This window comes from Ornithodoros turicata, chromosome 1, assembly GCF_037126465.1.
Source record: "Ornithodoros turicata isolate Travis chromosome 1, ASM3712646v1, whole genome shotgun sequence".
In the NCBI taxonomy this organism is placed as follows: Eukaryota; Metazoa; Arthropoda; class Arachnida; order Ixodida; family Argasidae; genus Ornithodoros; species Ornithodoros turicata.
The window spans coordinates 231,028,123-231,048,912 of record NC_088201.1 but is presented as its reverse complement, the minus strand read 5'-3'; the positions used below and the strand labels follow the sequence as shown (position 1 = coordinate 231,048,912).

At 46.3% G+C, this 20,790-nt stretch overlaps 1 long non-coding RNA gene across 1 annotated transcript; it reads right to left on the bottom strand.

Moving 5' to 3' along the window:
- Positions 1-343: 343 nt before the first annotated feature.
- LOC135377151 (uncharacterized) lies at positions 344-12,211 on the bottom strand. The gene is made up of 3 exons (XR_010418065.1): positions 12,060-12,211; positions 9,786-9,898; positions 344-428 (listed from the first exon to the last, which is right to left on the bottom strand). It is a non-coding gene; the product is annotated as an uncharacterized LOC135377151 (long non-coding RNA).
- Between the last annotated feature and the right edge of the window lie 8,579 nt (positions 12,212-20,790).

Here is a 20,790-nt window from a genome sequence, read left to right as displayed (position 1 = left end):
CTGTAGAGCAGGGTGACGGGGTGAAGTTTTGCAAAACTCGTTCGAACCTTTTGCCACGTGGGATAGTATACAAGGTAATAATAATCATAGTAATAATAATATTCATTTCCACGATATTGTGGAGGAGACAGGTACAAGGACAGGGACAGCAGGTGTACCTGGTACGCTGTTCCTTTGCTTATGGAGGTTAGAGAAAAACGCTTACCATAATCTCATTGGACTGATCGACATCCAGCTGGATTACAGAAACTCCGTACTTGAAGTCTTTCTCCTTGATCAATCCGCTGTCCTTGTAGACGTACTCAGAGTTGTTCGATGGGTCGCTTTGATAAAAACCCAACTTGCGGCCATACCCTGGGCCATCGACTACGTAGTCTACGTAATGTTTTTCATCCTTTCCACCTTCATAAAAAATGCGGTACTCTTTCCTGAAAATAAAACGTACATGTAAACATGGCATGGTACAAGTAGGTTTCTAGTAACCGTGCCGTGATACGGACCAGAGTTGGGGAATTCAAATTCCGGAATTGGAATGATTCCGGAGTGATGCCCCATTTTTTAGCGCACCGGAGCGGAATGGGAATGGAGTTAAGTTACCAGCTGTTGGGAGTGGAATTGCAATGGAATTAGACCTGTTTGGCGGCCGGAAAATGGCCAACGAGTGGTTTTAAATTGCTGGCCTCCAGCACGCTGGGTTTTGAGCGGAGGCTACTCAAGCTATATGCGTCTGGCAACCATTCAACCGTAGGTCGTCTATAGTTTCGGATTACAACGCTTTACGTGCGGGCAATCTTGGTCGTGAACGCTCGCTGCGGTGCTGGTTCTTGTTCTCGGAAGTTCATGCTGGAAACAGAAGAACGTAAAATTTATCGAAATAAAGCAGTATACGATTTTTTTTTCAGCGTTGGCTGTTGGTCAGATATCTAGTATCCCGTTACATGTTTCTTTTTTTTCTTCACTTTTCCTTTTTTTTCTTTTTTTTTTTTCTTTTTCAAAGAGCAACACTTTAGCCCAGGAATGGGAATGACCTTTTCTATAGGGTGGAATGAGAATGACCCTCGAGTCTTCATTCCGAGGAATTACAAGGAATGGAATTTCGAGTCGCGACCACTCCTCGTAATGGAATTGGAATTGTGAATGGATCGGCCCATTCCGCAATACTGATACGGACACGGTAACAGCAGACCAAGAAAAACGTGAAGAAAAACTAGAGGACTTCAGACTGCTAGTGGAACTTCCTATCTACCTGTTTTCTATGGTGTCACTCAACTGTGGATACGCGCAGCAAATATTTGCGTCGATACCACGCTGTACATTCAACATATTGTCAACCTTTATCGCGAGTGGAGAAGTCGTGGCTACTTCAGTGGGCGCCCAAGTATTTCGCGCTGTATTTTATTTTTACGTTCTATCGTGCCATTCCCGGTAGTGTAAGACCTGTATCACGTGGTATTTATGTCCCCCATGCTGCCATTAAATATATCGCTTATTTATTTTGTACCCTCACGGTCATACATTTTTTAACCACCTTTTTTTTTAACCACCTAAACGGCACATCGCGAAAGATCGCACGCGTTCAGAAAACGAAGACGAAAACACTTGACCTCTTCCGCGCCGCCATGGTGATCGGTCACGGAGGTTGATGGATAGAGTGATATAAGGAGAAATCCACTTCCCAGCAAGCGTGAGCCGAGCGCAACGACGTCTGCCTCATCGGCATCGACATTCTCCAACCGCCGTTCCAAGCAGTGAAGGCCCGTTGGAGCGGCGGGGCTCGTCATTGTGGCAGTTCGATAGAAAGGATATTGCATATATTGTCACATGGGCATGTCTTTGGAACTCCAGCATCATGAGTGTTTTGGGATATACTTTAGCAACGATGCCGCGGCCTTTTCGAACTGAAAAAACAAGAAAAGCCAAAAATGCGCTATCTTCCTAGCAACTTTAAGACAATCTCCGAATTTACGAACCAAAGTTAGTTAAAAATATGCACCTTTTAAATTATGTTTTACGAAAATGACTTTTTCGAAACTGAGCACTACGGCTATCTATATTCTACCACCATCCGACTACTTCAGCGGCACCAACAACGAACACGAAAATTGACAGAAATGCAAAACGAAATCCTAATACTTTACAGCCTTTCTTTGTGTATTACGAGCGCAATTAATAAACGTACGGCAGACAACACAAACATTTGGCAGACAAAAAAGCTAAAAATATACGAAACAACATAGCAGACGACACATAAGCGGCCGTTTTGAAACGCGAACTTGCGAAATGAGTGGAAAAATGAACCTGTTCATGCTAGGCCGTGTGCTCACGGACACCGACACAACTGTATCGTGGATTCACTCCAAAGATCTCCTACCCAACATCATGAACTGCCCCCGCTGCGGACGTGAACTAAGCGTGAAGCCGTCGCAGCGTACATTCGGACAATTCCGATGTCGGCACGGCCATGCCCAGTTCTCACAGTCTGTTACTGTGGGAACATGGTTCGAGAACGTGAGACTCGCACCTGAACAAGTCCTGATTCTTACGTACTGTTTCGCCAAAAAAATGACTTTTCAGCAGGCCCTCGACGAGGCCTCCATAATTCCGGAGGTAAGTGTATCGTCAGCTACCGTTGCAGACTGGTACTCGTACTGTCGAGAAGTCTGCACGGACTCGCTGGCCAATGCACAAACTCAGAAAATCGGCAGTCCTGGCCACGTTGTGGAAATCGACGAATGTAAAATTGGTCGTCGCAAATACCAACGTCGAAGGGACATGGATACTGGGGCTGATTGACGTTGACACTAAACAACTGTGCCTGGAAATATGCCCGCAAAACAAAAGAGACAAGGAGACACTCCTTGCCCTCATTGACAAGCACGTCGAAAAGGGCACAACCCTTTATACTGACTGCTGGAAGGGGTACGCCGGTCTGTCAGCAGAAGGTTTCCAGCACATGACGGTCAACCATACGTACAACTTTGTTGACCCAGACACCGGCGTGACCACCAACCACATCGAATCTCAGTGGAGACCACTACGGCATAGGTTGGCCAGAGGTGGTGTGACAAGTGAAAACATGGCACACCACCTCAGTGAGTACCTTTGGAGGACTGACTGTAGCAACAAAAATGAGCAGCCTTTCGAAAGGCTGCTAAACGACATCAAGAGTCTCTACAGTCCTCAACAGGGCTCTTAAAGCTTTCCATGGACCTGCATGTATATATTTGTAAATACGTTTCAACTACAACGACCCTCTTCGGCAACACATATACTCATTCCTATTTAATGCATACTCTAACTGTATACCTACTCTACATTGACCATTCCACAACATGTGGAATAGCACGTATTATCCTGGCCTATCCTAACCTCAGTGACTCCAGATGCACAGTCTACGTCAGCCCCATCAACACATGGAATACGTATTCACTTGGCCTAACCTAACCTCAGTCACGTCGGATGCAGTCTACATCAGCCCCATCGACACACGGAATACGTGTTCACTTGGCCTAACCTAACCTCAGTCACGTCGGATGCACAGTCTACATCAGCCACATCGACACATGGAATATGTATTCACTTGAGCTAACCTAACCTCAGTCGCGTCGGATGCACAGTCTACGTCAGCCCCATCGACACATGGAATACGTATTCACTTGGCCTAACCTAACCTCAGTCACGCCGGATGCTCATTCTACATGGACCCTCTCTTCGACATGTGCAATACGTAGTCACCTAACCTAACCTAACCTCAGTCACGCCGCATGCTCATTCTACATGGACCCACTCTTCGACATGTGCAATACGTAGTCACCTAACCTAACCTAACCTCAGTCACGTCGGATGCACAGTCTACATCAGCCCCACCGACACATGGAATACGTATTCACTTGGCCTAACCTAACCTCAGTCACGCCGGATGCTCATCCTACATGGACCCACTCTTCAACATGTGCAATACGTAATCACCTAACCTAACCTAACCTCAGTCACGCCGGATGCTCGTTCTACATGGACCCACTCTTCAACATGTGCAATACGTAATCGCCTAACCTAACCTAACCTCAGTCATGCCGGATGCTCATTCTACATGGACCCACTCTTCGACATGTGCAATACGTAGTCACCTAACCAACCTAACCTCAGTCACGTCGGATGCACAGTCTACATCAGCCCCACCGACACATGGAATACGTATTCACTTGGTCTAACCTAACCTCAGTCACGCCGGATGCTCATTCTACATGGACCCACTCTTCAACATGTGCAATACGTAATCACCTAACCTAACCTAACCTCAGTCACGCCGGATGCTCGTTCTACATGGACCCTCTCTTTGACATGTGCAATACGTAATCACCTAACCTAACCTCAGTCACGCCGGATGCCTATTCTACATGGACCCACTCTTCGACATCAGTACCTAACCTGGGAAAAGATGCACTCCCTCCACATCCAGGTGTTGCTTTTTACTTGAATTTGTAGCATTTATTTTAATTTTCCAACATAAAAAGTTCTATTAAACAAAAACGACGCAACCCTACCATACCTAAAACGCTTCTCGTACGACTACATCCGATAAGGGACGATTATTAACCTCTCCGTACCCAATACGCGTCTCGTGCGACTACATTGGATAGCAGACGACTATGCGACATATAGCCGATCGCCGACCACTCGCCCGTATGCACTCATATCGTCTGGCAACAATGACAACGTGCCAAAATCGCCAAACGCTAATTCCACACCTATCCGTCTGCCGCGGCAGCGTTACTAAAGTACAGCCGTGTTTTGCACTGATGTCTCTCCAGCATAGGGGCAGTATTGGCCAATGCCGTTGTGAGCTCGACTAAGAAAAAGGGCGGATCGCAGATGGAATGGCTCTCCGGTGGACAGCGTGGGCGAGAGCACGCGCTTCTTCTTCATCGTCGCCAGAGGCCGCAACACCGTGAACAAATATGTTGAGCGTTGCAGCGAATGCCGTACTGTGCGAGAGGCAGCGTCCCTTTGTTCTCCGGCTTTCAGCTTTGCCAGGTGATTTTTCTTTCTCCCTTTTGCCTCACTGAAGATTTGTCCATTCTTGTTTTCTCAACGATCACATCTGGTAGACGCATGGAGAATAAGGCCCTGCTGGAAATAGTAGACACGATGTCATTGACTCGTCTCCGGGATTTTAATGACACTCAATGAGAAATCAGACTGCGAATTCCGAATTCGTTCAACGTGTGAAAACCTCGACTATTTCTCATTGACGGAATTGGGCGTTAAGCAGGGAAGCTGCCTTCGCCAAACCAGGTTCTGCCGTGGTGTGTGGCGGAGACCACATCACTGATTAGAGAACCAATTGGACGACTTTTGTATTGTACTTTACACGCACAATGGAAATCGCGCAAAAGGACAGATAGAGAGAGAATAGAGAAATGGTGGGAGGAAGAAGTAGGTCAGTAAACGCCGGTTGGGCGACTTCAAGAGAAGCTGCGCGGATATTCACGTCGAAAGTCCATTTAAAATTCCAAGCGAAAAAAAGAGAAAACGATGCAGCGAATAAAGGTTTGGACAATTTCTTCGGTGCGACACCCTAGTACCCGGCGGAAGCGGGTCCTCAGGGTGTCGCGTGGGGGCTTGCGTGTGTCAGGGAGGTCAGAGTCGTATATTAAAAGGGAGTCTGACCATTGGGAGGAGTCACAAAAAGAGGCTCGACCTGTCAATCACAGTTTCGGTCCTCTGACTGGTTTGCTTTTTACCAAGGGGGTCGCCATGACACCTTACCGCCACCCAAAATGGCGACAAAAACAATCGCAGTGAAGCGGAGATTTCGCGACCAAAAATTTTCACAGACTACTCTGATTTTACACTGCAAACGTACGTCATCATATACGTTTCTCGGAAATCAGTTTCGCCTCATGCTCATCCACAGATATCTAACTGAAAATTATACTTTTTGACGCCGATGTTACGCCTAGTGAACACGGTCATATTGAAATCATAGCAAAAACGGCACTGTGCTGTACAATCTTATATTTAAATGCTGGACTTGATGTATATAAACATTCTTGCCTTTTATATTCGAGCTATTCTTGTAGATTTATTTAAAAATCATACCGACAACAGAATGTGTCCCAGCAGGTGGTTCTGCCGGCACCGGTACAACCATGGGTACAACGACGGAAGCAGACGAGAATTCTCGACGTGCCTTACGCTCCCTAGGTGGCGTTCATCAAATTTCCACCAAAAATCCACTAGTTTTGCAGATTGCGAGAGGTATCCATTTCAATCCCATCCAATCCACTTGCCACCCAAAATGGCGCTGCCCATGTTGGATACAGGGAGAAATAGTGAGGATAGGTTGATTGATAGCGCCCCATATTTCAAGACCTCATTGGTCGGAAAACTGAAAAAGTGGGTGGAGCTTCAGGTATAGGCATGACCCATTAATGGCCAGGCTCCCTTTTAATATACGGCTCTGAGGGAAGTGGACGCTAGCGCTCTGTGTCGCTGACACCGCACGCTTCCGCCCCTCCCTCCGAAACAGTGAGCTCATCCGTTTCCCGCGGCCTCTATAGAGTGTCGCAGCGAAGAGAGAGTATGCCGCTCGCGCGTTCCGTAAACGTTTGTCCCAATATGTACACAGGGTTGGCGAATGAGTCTCGCATGCGCTCACTCAGGCGAAAATAACATCAACAACAACAACTTTATTTTGAGATGGAGAGTGAGGAGGTTCATCGCCAGAGGCGATACTCTACCCCATTGCTGGCGGGGATGTGGGGAATAAAATAACGAGCCCCTTCACAGTAACGATCGAAGTCCGATGGTGTCCAGAAATGTCAAAAGACCTTTCAGCGCAGATCGTTGCTGGGCTGGATTGGGCCAGGGACCAAGCGATTTCGATAGGGAGAATGAGCGAGAGTCCAGCAGACTAAGAGACTCGGAGAATGCGGTTCGCGAACGTTGGTAGTGGGGGCAATGAAGAAGAACGTGCTTCAGATCCTCAAGAGCACCACAGTGGCAGCAGGTGGGAAAGTCAACTTGTCTCAAGCGGTAACGCCACTGCGCTGTAAAGGCCACATCGAGTCGCATTCGGTGGATTAATGCAGCATCTTGACGAGAGGTGTGTCGTGGCATGCGGAGAGCGAGCGTTGGACCAACTCTGCTCAACATAGATGGGGGAGAATGTCGGTTGTCCATTGGCGGTAAGCCAGGGGTGTCACGAGGCATTCAGAATGGAACGGCGAAAATAACATCGAGGCACGCAAATGCCAGTGATGGAAAGCAGTTCAAGTACCACGCGTATATTCTCAAATGCTACTTTAGGTACGTTTCTCAGTGCTTGTTCTCGAAGTATATTTCAGTTTGTGTACGTTGCACTGTACTCTAGGTACTCCTTTTGGAATATCATTCAAATACCGAGTTGGCAATGCAAACGCAGGACTTGGAAAACGTCCGAATAATTTCTAAAAAGGGTTGTCTAGTTCCAACGGGCTTGCCTCTCGTTTGTATGAAAAGGAAGTATCCTTTGTTCAGACATCAGCGCGAGACGATGTCTGCTAGTGAGGGGATAAGCCGAGAAATGATAGGTTGCACAAGCGGCACTGATTCTCCAGTATACGTGAAAACGCATTTTTTGTTTAATATTAATGAGTCTGTGGTGTCGCGCAGAGCCGATAGCGCGCGAGTGTAAGAAGCACCATGAGGATCGCGATCAATAAAGGATTCTGGAATGGGATGTCTGGCTGAGCGGACACAACAGAGTCAAGCTGTAAACTGTCCGTGTTTTTGTACTAGCACTTTGCTCAAACATTGTAAAGATAACAATCGAAATATAACTATCTAGCGTTTCATCGACATCGGTTGTTGAAACGTCCCTTCGGTTCGGTACAGGTTACATAAGCACTTGATGAGTGCTTGTAAGCACTTTGTCAGTCACTTTCTCATTGGTTTTCAGTACACTTCTAATATTGCACTTTGTACGGTGTAGTGGAAATACAGGGTGTCCCAGAAAACGTGTAACTGAATTATAATAAAAAAAAGACTACACCACCTAGAGTCATGCGGTCAACGGTATTTGTTCTTACTGGGTTTTTGCCACCTCATGATGTGCATGTCACGTAACCTAAGTTTAATTATGTAAATTTTTCCGAGCTTAAGTCTGAAATTTGCCAGGTAAAGTGACCTTCACTTGGCAAATTTCCGAGTTGAGTTTGCGAATATTTACATAATTCAACTTACAATACATGACAATCACATGAGGAGGTGGCAAAATCCTAATAAAAACAAATGCCGTTAACCGCATGATTCTAGGTGGCGTAGTTTTTTTATTATAATGCAATGACACGTTTTCTGGGACACCCTGTATAACAGGTGATAGGTACTTGGTACTTTAATTTAAAGGAAGACTTCGTAAGGCGAAAAAAAAAGGGTTTACATCATACCGAACACGAAAGACCCCCTCGATACCGAAAACGCCGTTCGCATTCACTTGGTGCGAATAATTAATTCGCAAATGATGACAATACCAAACCTAAACTACAATGCAAGGCGCACAACGGTTCGGCCGGAGGAAGATACTGCGAGGTTACCCAGCATTGTCGTCTGCTATGGAGCTTGCATTCTTCCATCCCAGATGACGCCCGCAGTGTTGCTTTCAGCGCCCTCTTTCTTCACTTAGACGAAACGCTCACTTCCTAATAATTCGTTCGAATAAACTCTGCGCACTTTGGGAATGCGATATTTCGTATGTACGTTCCTCACACCGCAAGAGTTACTGCTATGTCACAATCTTTACGGTGTTTTTCTTCCGGGGTCGTACTTTAACCGTGTATTCACACGAGCGACATTCCCCCAGAAGCGGAAGATGCGAAAAGCGTCATAGGTCTCTGCTGTCACGTGAGCGCGAGCGTTCAATGTCGTGTCTTCGCCACGACCTACTAGATTATAACGACCATGTCACAATCAGCAACCCCTATGAGGAGCCCGTCCGCACGATCCGCCAGGGGGCTACTCATCGGCACGCCACGATTGGACGATGGAAATTTGAATCCTGAACGCGCAGAAGCATATGTACGACTACAGTAGCAGACGACAGCGATAGCTCCTGTGAACACGCGTAGAATGATGATGATAATCAACCGCAGGATAAAACATCTGTGGAACGTCCACCGCTTGTACAGAAATATTAAGGTAAGCTGAAGTACAAAGTATCGTAGAAATTGAGGAAGCAATAACTGGGACGATGAGTAGCGCTACCGCTAGCTTCCAAAAATGCGGCGATGGAAGGGGTGCCCACGACATGGTCGTCATAATCTAGTAGGTCGTGGTCTTCACGTATACACTGCTAACCGCGGGGAATATCCTCTTACACAGCCACAAGATATTCCGTAGCAGACGACAGGAAAACACGCTGACGGTGTCGTCTCCTAAGTGTCGTCTGCTAAGTGTCGTCTGCTAAATGTCGTCTGCTAAGTGTCGTCTGCTAAATGTCGTCTGCTAAATGCGCAGTTCGACACCCCGATATTCCGCGCCGTGTGAATGCTCAACATAACACGGGTCGGAACTTCGGCTCTGTGAGCAGTGTTTTCGCTTTCTCTTCTTCTAGAATACTCCGCGAGGATGTCCCTCGTGTGAATACACGGTAAGTACAATCTTGATGTACTTTGCTCATCACAGACTGAAATTGTTCGTATAGTTCTGCAGGAAGGGCATTAAAACATGCGTCATTTGGCACTTAGCACCCGTGTCGCCCGCACAAGCATCTTCATGTCCGTGTGCTTTCGCCTACTTTCACTTACACCGTTTTGTCGTCCGGGAAATTTATTACGTGCATCCATTTCATTGACTTTGACAGACCCTTCGGGAAGATGACTTGACCCCTGTCCCATTCCTTTTCGTGAGTGAACCCATTCTGGGAGAAAAAAGGGGGCACGCTTAAGACATTATACTCTATGACTGTAGTGGAAACACAACAAGTCCACGGAATGAAGCACTCTTTGAAATAAAACTTTAATACACACAACCTTTCGTGCGGGACCTGCACTTTATCAGGTGATGATGCAAATAAACGGGGTGTATCCCGTTTGAAACCATTAAAAATTATCTTTCAAAAATAAACGCGTAAGTACCCACTGTTAAAAATATATCTCCCAGAATATACGCTTCAAAATCAACGCACAATAATAATCTCCGAAATAACCCCGTTTAACTAAAAACGCTAAGGAATCAACGGTTAAGAATATATCGTTAAAAATAAATCGTTTCAGAATCCCCCCAAATCCACCCTACAGTTGCTAGAATCACGTGGTATGGCCCAAATCAAGGTTAACTGCAAGCAAGGGGCTTAAACTAACCTCGCAGGACCAAACTATTCTAAACTATCCAAAACTAACCGAAACCAAACTAAACTAACCTAACATAACCTGATCTAACCCGGCGCAAATTGCAATAAATCTGTCTCCGCGCTGGATGGTGAGGGGCTTTTGAAACAGTTTATTTTTAATGCCGGATTATTAAACAGTGATCTATAAGCGGGTATAGTAAGCGGTTTATTTTAGGACCTATATTTTTAACCGTGCATTTTTTCAGCGGTTTATTCTTTAATGTCTTATTCTTAAGCGGTTTATTCTTAATGGTGGATTTCGGGAACCCCCCCCCCCCCCCCCACCAGTAAGGGTACAGCAGAACCCGGCTATTAGAGTCTCACCAATGTCTAGTTACCCGCCTCTTTATGTTAATTATCTATCCCCCCACGTGCGACGGCACACTTGATGTGACGCCAAACCCAGAATTTATTACCCACCCTCTGTGTCCCCAATAACACAGTAAACTTGGCATGGATACGTTCCTGCCGCCCGAGTGTGACAGCATAGGAGAGGGTTCAGAAAAAAAACACGATTTTTTTCTGAATCCCTTCTGCGCTGCAAACGCACAACTTCGCCAAAGGACGCTCTCAGTGCTGTACCAACACACATTTACGGGTACAACTCTCTTCAACCTTAATAATAACACTGCAAAAAATACGGTCTCGTTCTCGAGCGCGAGCAGAGCAACCCCCGGGGCCGCTAGGACAATTTAGTTTAAAGGGTCACTGACCAGAAGCCGGAGAGACTTTTCTGCAGTGGCTACCGATAGAATACACAAAAGCAAGTTCACATACGAAAATGCACCCCTCAACACCTCGTAGTTTTCGTAAACTCGAATTTTCAACATCGCGGTTCACGCCGACGCTGGCACACCTAGTGTCAAACCAAGAAAACGTACGCATACACAGAAAACTCATCTGGCCATCCCACTGGGATGACGTCAATCGCCCATGCAATCAGCGCGCAGAATGCCGTCACGTGATCGAGCACTACAACAACAACTTTCAGGAAGAACCAACATTTTTACGCCGATATACTGTTGTCACAATGTCTGGAAATAAAAAGTATGTATATACTTCGAAATCTGCGACCCGTTTTATAACTGCGATAATCCAATTAGCGAGTTCCGTGGAAAGAGGAACTAACGATGAAAGATGAAAGTCACTGAAAAGGTTAGCCAGCTGTAGGGATCGAACCCACATCTTCTGGGTTGCCGGTCCAGGGCTCTACCAATTGAGCTAAGCTAACACGCCTCTCCAGCGACTTTCGGGGTGCGTCATCTGAAGGGACGACAAACCAGCCACTCACTCTCACTCACCCTCCTTTCACTCTTACATTTTTGCTCACTCATACACACATTCATACGACGGAAATCGACGCAAGCGGCACCTGTTGAACAAGAGATAAACTGATGCTCTGAGGCTGGAACAACATAGAAGGGACAGATACAAACAAAGCCTCAAATTGCCTAAGAAGAAGGCAATTTATAAGAACTTAGGCAATTTGAGGCTTTGTTTGTATCTGTCCCTTCTATGTTGTTCCAGCCTCAGAGCATCAGTTTATCTCTTGATCAAGAGGAACTAGCTACGAAGCTACAAGCTACGACGAGTCCAGGGTCCACAGCGTCCACAGCAGTCCAGGGTCCACAGCGTCTCCTGCCACCCCATCAATCTATATATGCATGTAAACACATATCAACGGGCATACCGGGTAGAGAATGTGGATGCCGGGCTCGCTGCGTGCGGTCGCAATGAGACCCATCTGCTTGAAGGTGTAGTCTTTGGGTGAGAGGATTGGGTAGGACATGGCGTTTCTGTTCTTGTAGACCCCTCACGAGAAGAGTACTGGAGCGAAAATGAATGCGCAGAGAGGATACGAGCTTCTTATAACGACCGACACATATGGTCTATATCATCACTGCCCACGCGGCTGACGTTTGTTCGCCGTTCGACAGCTTTAAGACCCGACGCCTTCTCCGTTGGCAGGGTCATATATGCTGCTGGTTTGCAGCTGCGGCAACACAAAGTATCGGCTTCGAGAACTTTCTCGCACCCTCTGTTCACGCAGCCTTCACTAACTTCCCTGTCTGTTTCCTCCTCCTCCTCCTCCTCCTTACGATCGGCAGAAGTTTTCCCGCAGGTTTTTCGGGTTCCATTTTATATTTTTATGATTATTAGAATTATTATATTATATAATATTATATATTTTTTATTTTTTATTCCGTATATATTTTTATAAGGTTAACGTTTTGGTTCTCCGCATGGTTTGTTGGACCTGTCTTGTCATGCGAAACGCCGTTATCACAGGTCATAATACGTACAACAGACACCGATCTGATTATATATGGACCTGGTTTTCCTCATGAAAACACTTTGGAGTCTCCTGCAGAGTTGCGTGGCTTAGATATTAGTTACATTTTTTTTTTCTCCGATGTGTAATCCGATAGAAGTAGTTTCTTGAGAGTGTCGTTGAGATGACTGTACCGTCTCTTTCCCCCATGTAATGTACTCAAGAACCTTAGAGGACTTAGTAAATGAGAATGAAACCTGGCAGGGCAAACGTATCTCATTCAGATTTGCACGCTTGCTCTCAGAACAAGTATTTCAAAATTAGTAGCATGAAATCGAAAGTGCTAGAGGGCGCAGAGCAGGTAGCTTAAAACTGGACGGCATACCACGATAGTTTTACTGACATGCGACTTGAGATGCGACTTGTACACGAACAGCGCAATGTACTTCAACGATGGGACGAACAGAAGACACGGACGGTCACGTGCAAGCATTGGCGCGAGATTAAACACTAAAATATGTACGTGCCCTGTCTGGAAAACGGTGTATATATGGGGTTTGTGCAGATAAGCCTAAGTGGCATTTACACACTTATCTTGCTGCCTACTTACCCTACGAACTTCCGGTGGCGCATTTATGCGTACGGAATCTACAGACACATTGTGGAAGTCATACTGGGCGTATAAAATGAGCTGAGCGACGAAGACATCGGTTCCCGTGCATTAGACTAGCGTAACACGGCGGCCTCTGCAGAGTTGTGCTTATATGTACCACTAGGGGAGCTATCGGTTCAGAAACTAAAAACGATGTCCCACATGGATGTTCATCGGTAGTGCCCCTAGCGGTACCTCCATACAACTCGCCTGAGACGGTCGTGTGGTCCCTATATTATACCACACGGTAGCCTATGTTTTCGTCGCCCTATTTATTTTTTTCCGCTCAGTATGATTAACACGATCTTTCTATAGCTTTCACACGGATAAATGCGCCATCATGCGCCACTGGAAGTGCGTCACTTAAGTAGACACAAGCTAACTGCCCCAAGGCCACTAAGGTTAATACGCGCACATCCTGTATATCATTCTCTTATCGCGCGCCAAAAATATATCGGCATCACATTTTAGGGCATAAATGAGCGCCTTCGCCAGCGGAGACCAAGAATTCGGTTGTTCTCGGGTGATATTCCTTTAAGCATAGAAGCACGAGTGAGCGCTTGCCCTAATTGTTTACCCCTGTTCAACAGGGAGAATGCTTCCTGCATGCGCCAGTTTAGCCAGGGCGCGAAACCGTAGAAGGTGGTCTCATTGAAAGGCCTTCCGACAATATTGGCCGGAGACCTGTGAAATTGCTCCACTAGAGGTCGCATCGTGTCTCGGGAAATTTAAGACTAGTCTCGTGCCTGTGTACACCATTTGAATAAACCCGCTAGATGAACGAGGCAGAGATTCGAGCTCACTAGTACACACTAGTACTGCTCTTGTGTTGTCTTCTGTCTCCTCCGTCGCTGTCCCTTGGCGCTTCACTTGTAGCAGCTAGACGAACGCTGTCCCTGTCCGTCCATGTCTTGCGCACGTTCCTTTATGTGAAGCACAAGAACAGAAACTATACTGTATAGAGAGAAGAGCAAAAGCGTTGCCATAAACGTTCCTCTAGTTGGAGATGCCTAACAAATTCAGGCTGTCTGGCTGGTGAGTTTGAGACACACAGTGTACCATGTGGCATCACACCCGAATGTGTGCAAAGCTGATCCCTCTTTTTTTTTTTTTGCTCTTCTTTTTTTTTTCGCTGATGCGTGATCTACAACGACGGAACAACGAGGGAAAAAACAGCGACGAGTGCAGGTAAAACCACAGCGGCCGCGCGACGCATCTCTCCTGCCCAGCTTTACAACATTCTCTTTTCGTGTAAAGGGCGCATAGCGGGGACCGAGGAAGACGGAGGATATTTCCTGACACATACGGGGCCCCAGGTACTAATAATAATTGGCCGTTTACGTCGCGAGACAACTGAGATCATGAGCGACCCCAGGTACGTGACGCAAGCAAATAACACAAAACAGATATGAATGCGTTGGAACTTTTTATGTGATTCATATGCCCGCAACAGACACGGCTGGGGTTTGTTTGGCTGCTGGCAGCTTTCAGGTGCGATTCGTTTTCAATTGGCAGGGCAATATATTTTCCTGGCTCCCAGCTGCGTGAACACAAAGTACAGGCTTCGAGAACTTTCCCCATCCGTTTTACGCAGCCCGTACTACGCGGCCTTCGTTAATTTCCGTCTCTCTTTCCCCTCACCATCGCATAAGGCGTTCCCACAGAGATTTCGGCTTACGCGAACTTGGCTTGACCATCTGTCTAAAGCTGTCATACTGGCACTCTTTCTTCGTTTTTTAAATATTGTTTCCTCGATTGCAAGTGTCTTCGCTTACAAATAGAGTTTATTAACTGACGTCATTCAGCGCTCTCTAGAAGGCACTGCCCTCGAAAAGGACACCGCGATTATGTGGGTTCCTCCAAGTTTGGTTCGGTTTTCATGCACTGGCACACGGTGTTTAGAAGGTTCATAACGTTCAAAACATGGAAATTACATGGATTGTAGTGGAAATATTGGTCACCCGGTGCACTAACTTTGAAACACCTGATGTACACTGAATGCGATGTGGGTGAAGGTCCGGAGAGTCAAAACCTTTGGACCTACGTTATGAATGCAAATGTGGTAGCGACGGTGGAGTCTCCGGCGGATGACATGCTCCAAAACGCTATTTCGGGAGCCCTTCATTTTCGCAAATTTCGCGGAATCGAGAAAGGAGGAGCGCGAGCAGCTCACGAAATTTAGTAGCTGCGAACAAATCCTATATTCCTGGATTCTTTAAAAATTAAATTAAGGATTCTTCCTGGATTCTTGAAAATTAAATAAAGGGTTTCAAACCCTACAGTAGCCGAGGATTGCATCTCCAAGGCCTTGCGTCGCCGGTTTCTATAACGTGTCCTAAGATATCGGGCATACCAGGCTTCTCCGGAAGCATCCTGGAAAAGGGTAGCGATGCGTGTTCATGCATTTCTTGTTGCTCCGAGGTACCTGGAAATGCTGTCAGACCCTCGACTAAGGCAACACCTACAACACAACTACACGTGTTTTGTATTCTGTTCCGTGATGCCTCTTCACAGGACAGCGATTGCCCAGCGCTGCCAAGGATTCCAGCTGCATGCTGCAACGGATCATCGTTGTTGCCAGCGGGTCCCTGGTCTCGCCTTGGGCGGACGTCCTGGGTTTCCCACACCAGTCCGCCGTCGATCCGTATCAGTGGTTGTCCACTCCATGAATTAGCATAGGAGGTTCTACTGTACGCAAGCCGGAAAGTCACCGCGGCTGGAAAGTCCACGAAGAATCCCATCCGGATGGTAATGTCGCGTCCCAGGATCATTGCTCCTGTTAGTCCAGGAGGGTAAACAAAGCCTTGAATAACCCGTCGTTCAGCGACGGTCAAGGTAATGTGTACAGCTCCACCAGTAGGTACGACCACATCACAGGCGAACTCTTGGTAAGTCCTGCTCTTTCGTACCGAGATCTTCCGTTACAGTCACGAACAGTGCATGGTGTCACCGATCAGGAAACAGCTGTTCCGGTGTCCAACTGCATCGCCTTTGCCCAGAACGCGCACAACACTAAAGGGTACACTGTTGCAGATGTCATCTTGCGATTGGCGTGCAAGTGGGGCCGAAACTCTCTGGGTTGCTGTATATTATACATGGTAGCTAGAAGTATCTTGCCTCTTGTGTATGTTCGCTCCGGCCGGCGATGAGATAGCGTAGTTTACGATTACCACTTTCGCCGTTCCAAGTTTCCACGATGCGTTTGTCCGGGGGATGGCTGGAGTACGGTGCGGGCAGGATGTGCCCGCGCTCCCCGTATCCGTAATAACGTATTCTCTCAAACATTTCGTCCATTCGAGCGCGGCGGGGTTGTTCCTTCAGGTTGATCTCCAATCGCTTCGGTGGTTCGGCATTGCACGATTCCCATTATCGGTCGCTTCAATTATGTTCAGCAAGTCTCGCCGATTCGTTTGCCCCTACGGAAAATGGTCTAATGCGCTGTACGAACGACCTGCTGACAACTCCGCTACTCAGTCCTGCAGGCCAACGGAGCTACAGGTCCGACGCCTTTACCGGTCTACGCCATGCGCAAATAGGCACAGGAGTTCCACCGGTCCATGTGGTGGGTGGTACCGCAATTCCGCCAAAAGGATGCTTATATGGTCCCGACGCTCTGGGCTTCCTTGGTTAAATCAGACAGGGAATAAAAACTTCCACCATGTAAGTATGGCTTGAAGCGAGGCTGACACTGGCGGCTCAGCTCGTGCCACCTTGTCGTTTTCGTCAGCGAGGAAGTCCGCTCTCCAGGACAACTCCTGCATTGCTCGAGTGTATTCTAAAAGAACCTCCTCACCATGATGCTTTCGAGCAGTAAGCTAATCGCGCTAACGCATTACATAGTCTGGGTGGAGGAGCTCTTCTCGAAGCAGTTGCTTGAATACGCTTATAGAAACACAGGTGCACCTGCACTATACCTGACCATACATGCACCATACCTGACCACCAGACTTGCACCATAATGCAGTTGCACTTACCAGTGCTCAGACATGTACAAGATACTCAAAAATCTATTTAAGATAAGATAATAAATACTGACGTTAGAATGTAATTAAGATAGAGTATAAATACATGAAAATTAAAGTAATTAACATAGAGTACGAAATACTTCAAAAAGTATTTGAAATACAATTAATATACTATTTATCCTTGAATGCAAAAGGTCACCAGTAACTGGTCAATGCGGCATGTCGCCGCTATGTGACATGAATCACCTAAACCCCGCGTACTACGCAAGCCGGTCCTGTGTGATAGGAGTCATCTAAACACAAGTCGCAAAAAGATGACAAAGAGATACCGCATAACTCCACTAAGTATGTGTGACCCAGAACAAAGCAAACTTCTAGCAGGTCCCTGCTCGGCGAGGTCAGAACATGGCGTTACCGCGTCAGGGCACACATAATAGAACCCTCACTCGCCAAGGATTAGTAGACACGGGGCAAGATCTCTAAATGGAGACTTCCAAGAAGGGCCAATGTCCGGTTCAAGTCCGAGGGACTCAGGAAATTTCCACTGAACAAGCAAGATAATGGAAATACGAGACACAGAAAGGTTGAGAGGGAGATCCAAAATATGTAATTAGAGTACTGAGTAGAAAATACCATAAAATGTATTTTAAATAGAGTACAAATACACAAAACAAAAAGTATTGAGTAGAGTACCAAAATACAGCAAATTGTATTTAAAATACAGTATTTTTAATACAGTACTCTAAATACGTACAAGTCTGCCAGTGCTGCATGAAGTACTCGACGCAAGATGACGTCTTCGGTTACCCCAACGACCGTCTGCTAGGCATCCACGTCGTCGAGTAAATCTTCCGCTGACTTGGTATCGCCTTATCCTGAAAATGTCGGTACCCACAAATTCAGGCACAGCAATGTGTCCGGGGATGGCTGGGCGGCGGTTGTGCTGCGACAAAGCTGGTGCGTCGGTACCTACAGAGGAATGCCATCCGCCGAGGCGAGTCCTCAGCCAGAGCCTCAGGTTCGTCCTCGTCAGTGCCACGTCCAGGCGTCTTCTTGGAGGCATCACCGTCATAAGTGTCTGCGCTACCCAAACGCTGTCTGCGGGAGAGCGAAAAACGAAACATGGGGAAGCAAACAGACAAACGCAAAATCCCTGCAACTATATGCTGTGCTGTCTGGGGAAGGGGCGTGACTTGTAGAAACCATCACTGTTGGGCTCCAGTTTTGTGGAAATTACGACCCAGAAACCGCGGGTGGTTCGAACTACGACCCGCCGACAACAACCGCAACCCCGATGAACACACCCCGCTGGTCAACTAACAACAGAGAATAAGTTTATTTGCTTACATGCAGGTAGAGGGAATCCGCACGTTTTCCTGTACGTTACCGCGCTCCGCACTCTATGCTTTCCCAAAGCCAAAAACAACAAGCCTCCAGCCGCGGTGACGTCAAGGGCGTGACCAACTCCGCACAAGAGCGTGATCCGGTTTCTTATCAGCAGTTGCACCACGGAACGGTCACACAACTTTGAAAGCTATATTATAACTTGTCCAGACTGAACCAAATCAAGACTTACACACTGACAGTACAGGCAGTCAACTGTGCTCGAAATTTATCAGCACAGATCACATCGATAAATTTTACGTGCCTGTCTTCTTATTACAACAAGTCGACACGGACTGCAAGAATGTCTCTTTGTGAAAGTGTTAAAATCTAACTGCCCCAAAACCCAAAATAAAACGTGACTAGAGAGAACGACTCAAAAAGTAGTGCACAAACTGTGTATACATATTTCTGCTGCTTCATTCATGAGAAGAGATAAGTGTCAATGTATGTACGTATTCGAATCGTCTAATGCAACATTCCGCTCTCCGCACCAACACCTTCCTGCGATCCGAGCACTGTGGCGTCAGTAATGACAATAGTTGTCTCGCTATGTAAAGCCACGAATTTTATATGAACTAAGCCTGCCTAAATATGAGTCAAAAGCAAAGCTAAACATGTAATGTAAACATATCAGCTAAACATAGCTAAAGCTATCAGCTAAATTTCAGCACACAACAAAGAGCACCATGTTAGCAAAATTAATCGACAGACCGAGCACTGTGGCGTCCATCATGACAATAGTTGCCTCGCTACATAAAGGCACAAATTTTATATGAACTACACCTTCCTAAATATGAGCCAAAAGCAAAGCTAAACAAGCAATGTAAACATATCAGCTAAGCACAGCTAAAGTCATCAGCTAAATTTCAGCACACAGCAGAGAGCCCCAGGTGAGCGAAATGAATCTACAGAGCGAGCACTATGGCGTCAATAATGACAATAGTTGTCCCGCTACGTAAAGCCACGAATTTTATATGAACTAAACCTGCCTAAATATGAGCCAAAAGCAAAGCTAAACAAGCAATGTAAACATATCAGCTAAGCACAGCTAAAGTCATCAGCTAAATTTCAGCACACAGCAGAGAGCCCCAGGTGAGCGAAATGAATCTACAGAGCGAGCACTATGGCGTCAATAATGACAATAGTTGTCCCGCTACGTAAAGCCACGAATTTTATATGAACTAAACCTGCCTAAATATGAGCCAAAAGCAAAGCTAAACAAGCAATGTAAACATATCAGCTAAGCACAGCTAAAGTCATCAGCTAAATTTCAGCACACAGCAGAGAGCCCCAGGTGAGCGAAATGAATCTACAGAGCGAGCACTATGGCGTCAATAATGACAATAGTTGTCCCGCTACGTAAAGCCACGAATTTTATATGAACTAAACCTGCCTAAATATGAGCCAAAAGCAAAGCTAAACAAGCAATGTAAACATATCAGCTAAGCACAGCTAAAGTCATCAGCTAAATTTCAGCACACAGCAGAGAGCCCCAGGTGAGCGAAATGAATCTACAGAGCGAGCACTATGGCGTCAATAATGACAATAGTTGTCCCGCTACGTAAAGCCACGAATTTTATATGAACTAAACCTGCCTAAATATGAGCCAAAAGCAAAGCTAAACAAGCAATGTAAACATATCAGCTAAGCACAGCTAAAGTCATCAGCTAAATTTCAGCACACAGCAGAGAGCCCCAGGTGAGCGAAATGAATCTACAGAGCGAGCACTATGGCGTCAATAATGACAATAGTTGTCTCGCTACGTAAAGCCACGAATTTTATATGAACTAAACCTGCCTAAATATGAGCCAAAAGCAAAGCTAAACAAGCAATGTAAACATATCAGCTAAGCACAGCTAAAGTCATCAGCTAAATTTCAGCACACAGCAGAGAGCCCCAGGTGAGCGAAATGAATCTACAGAGCGAGCACTATGGCGTCAATAATGACAATAGTTGTCTCGCTACGTAAAGCCACGAATTTTATATGAACTAAACCTGCCTAAATATGAGCCAAAAGCAAAGCTAAACAAGCAATGTAAACATATCAGCTAAGCACAGCTAAAGTCATCAGCTAAATTTCAGCACACAGCAGAGAGCCCCAGGTGAGCGAAATGAATCTACAGAGCGAGCACTATGGCGTCAATAA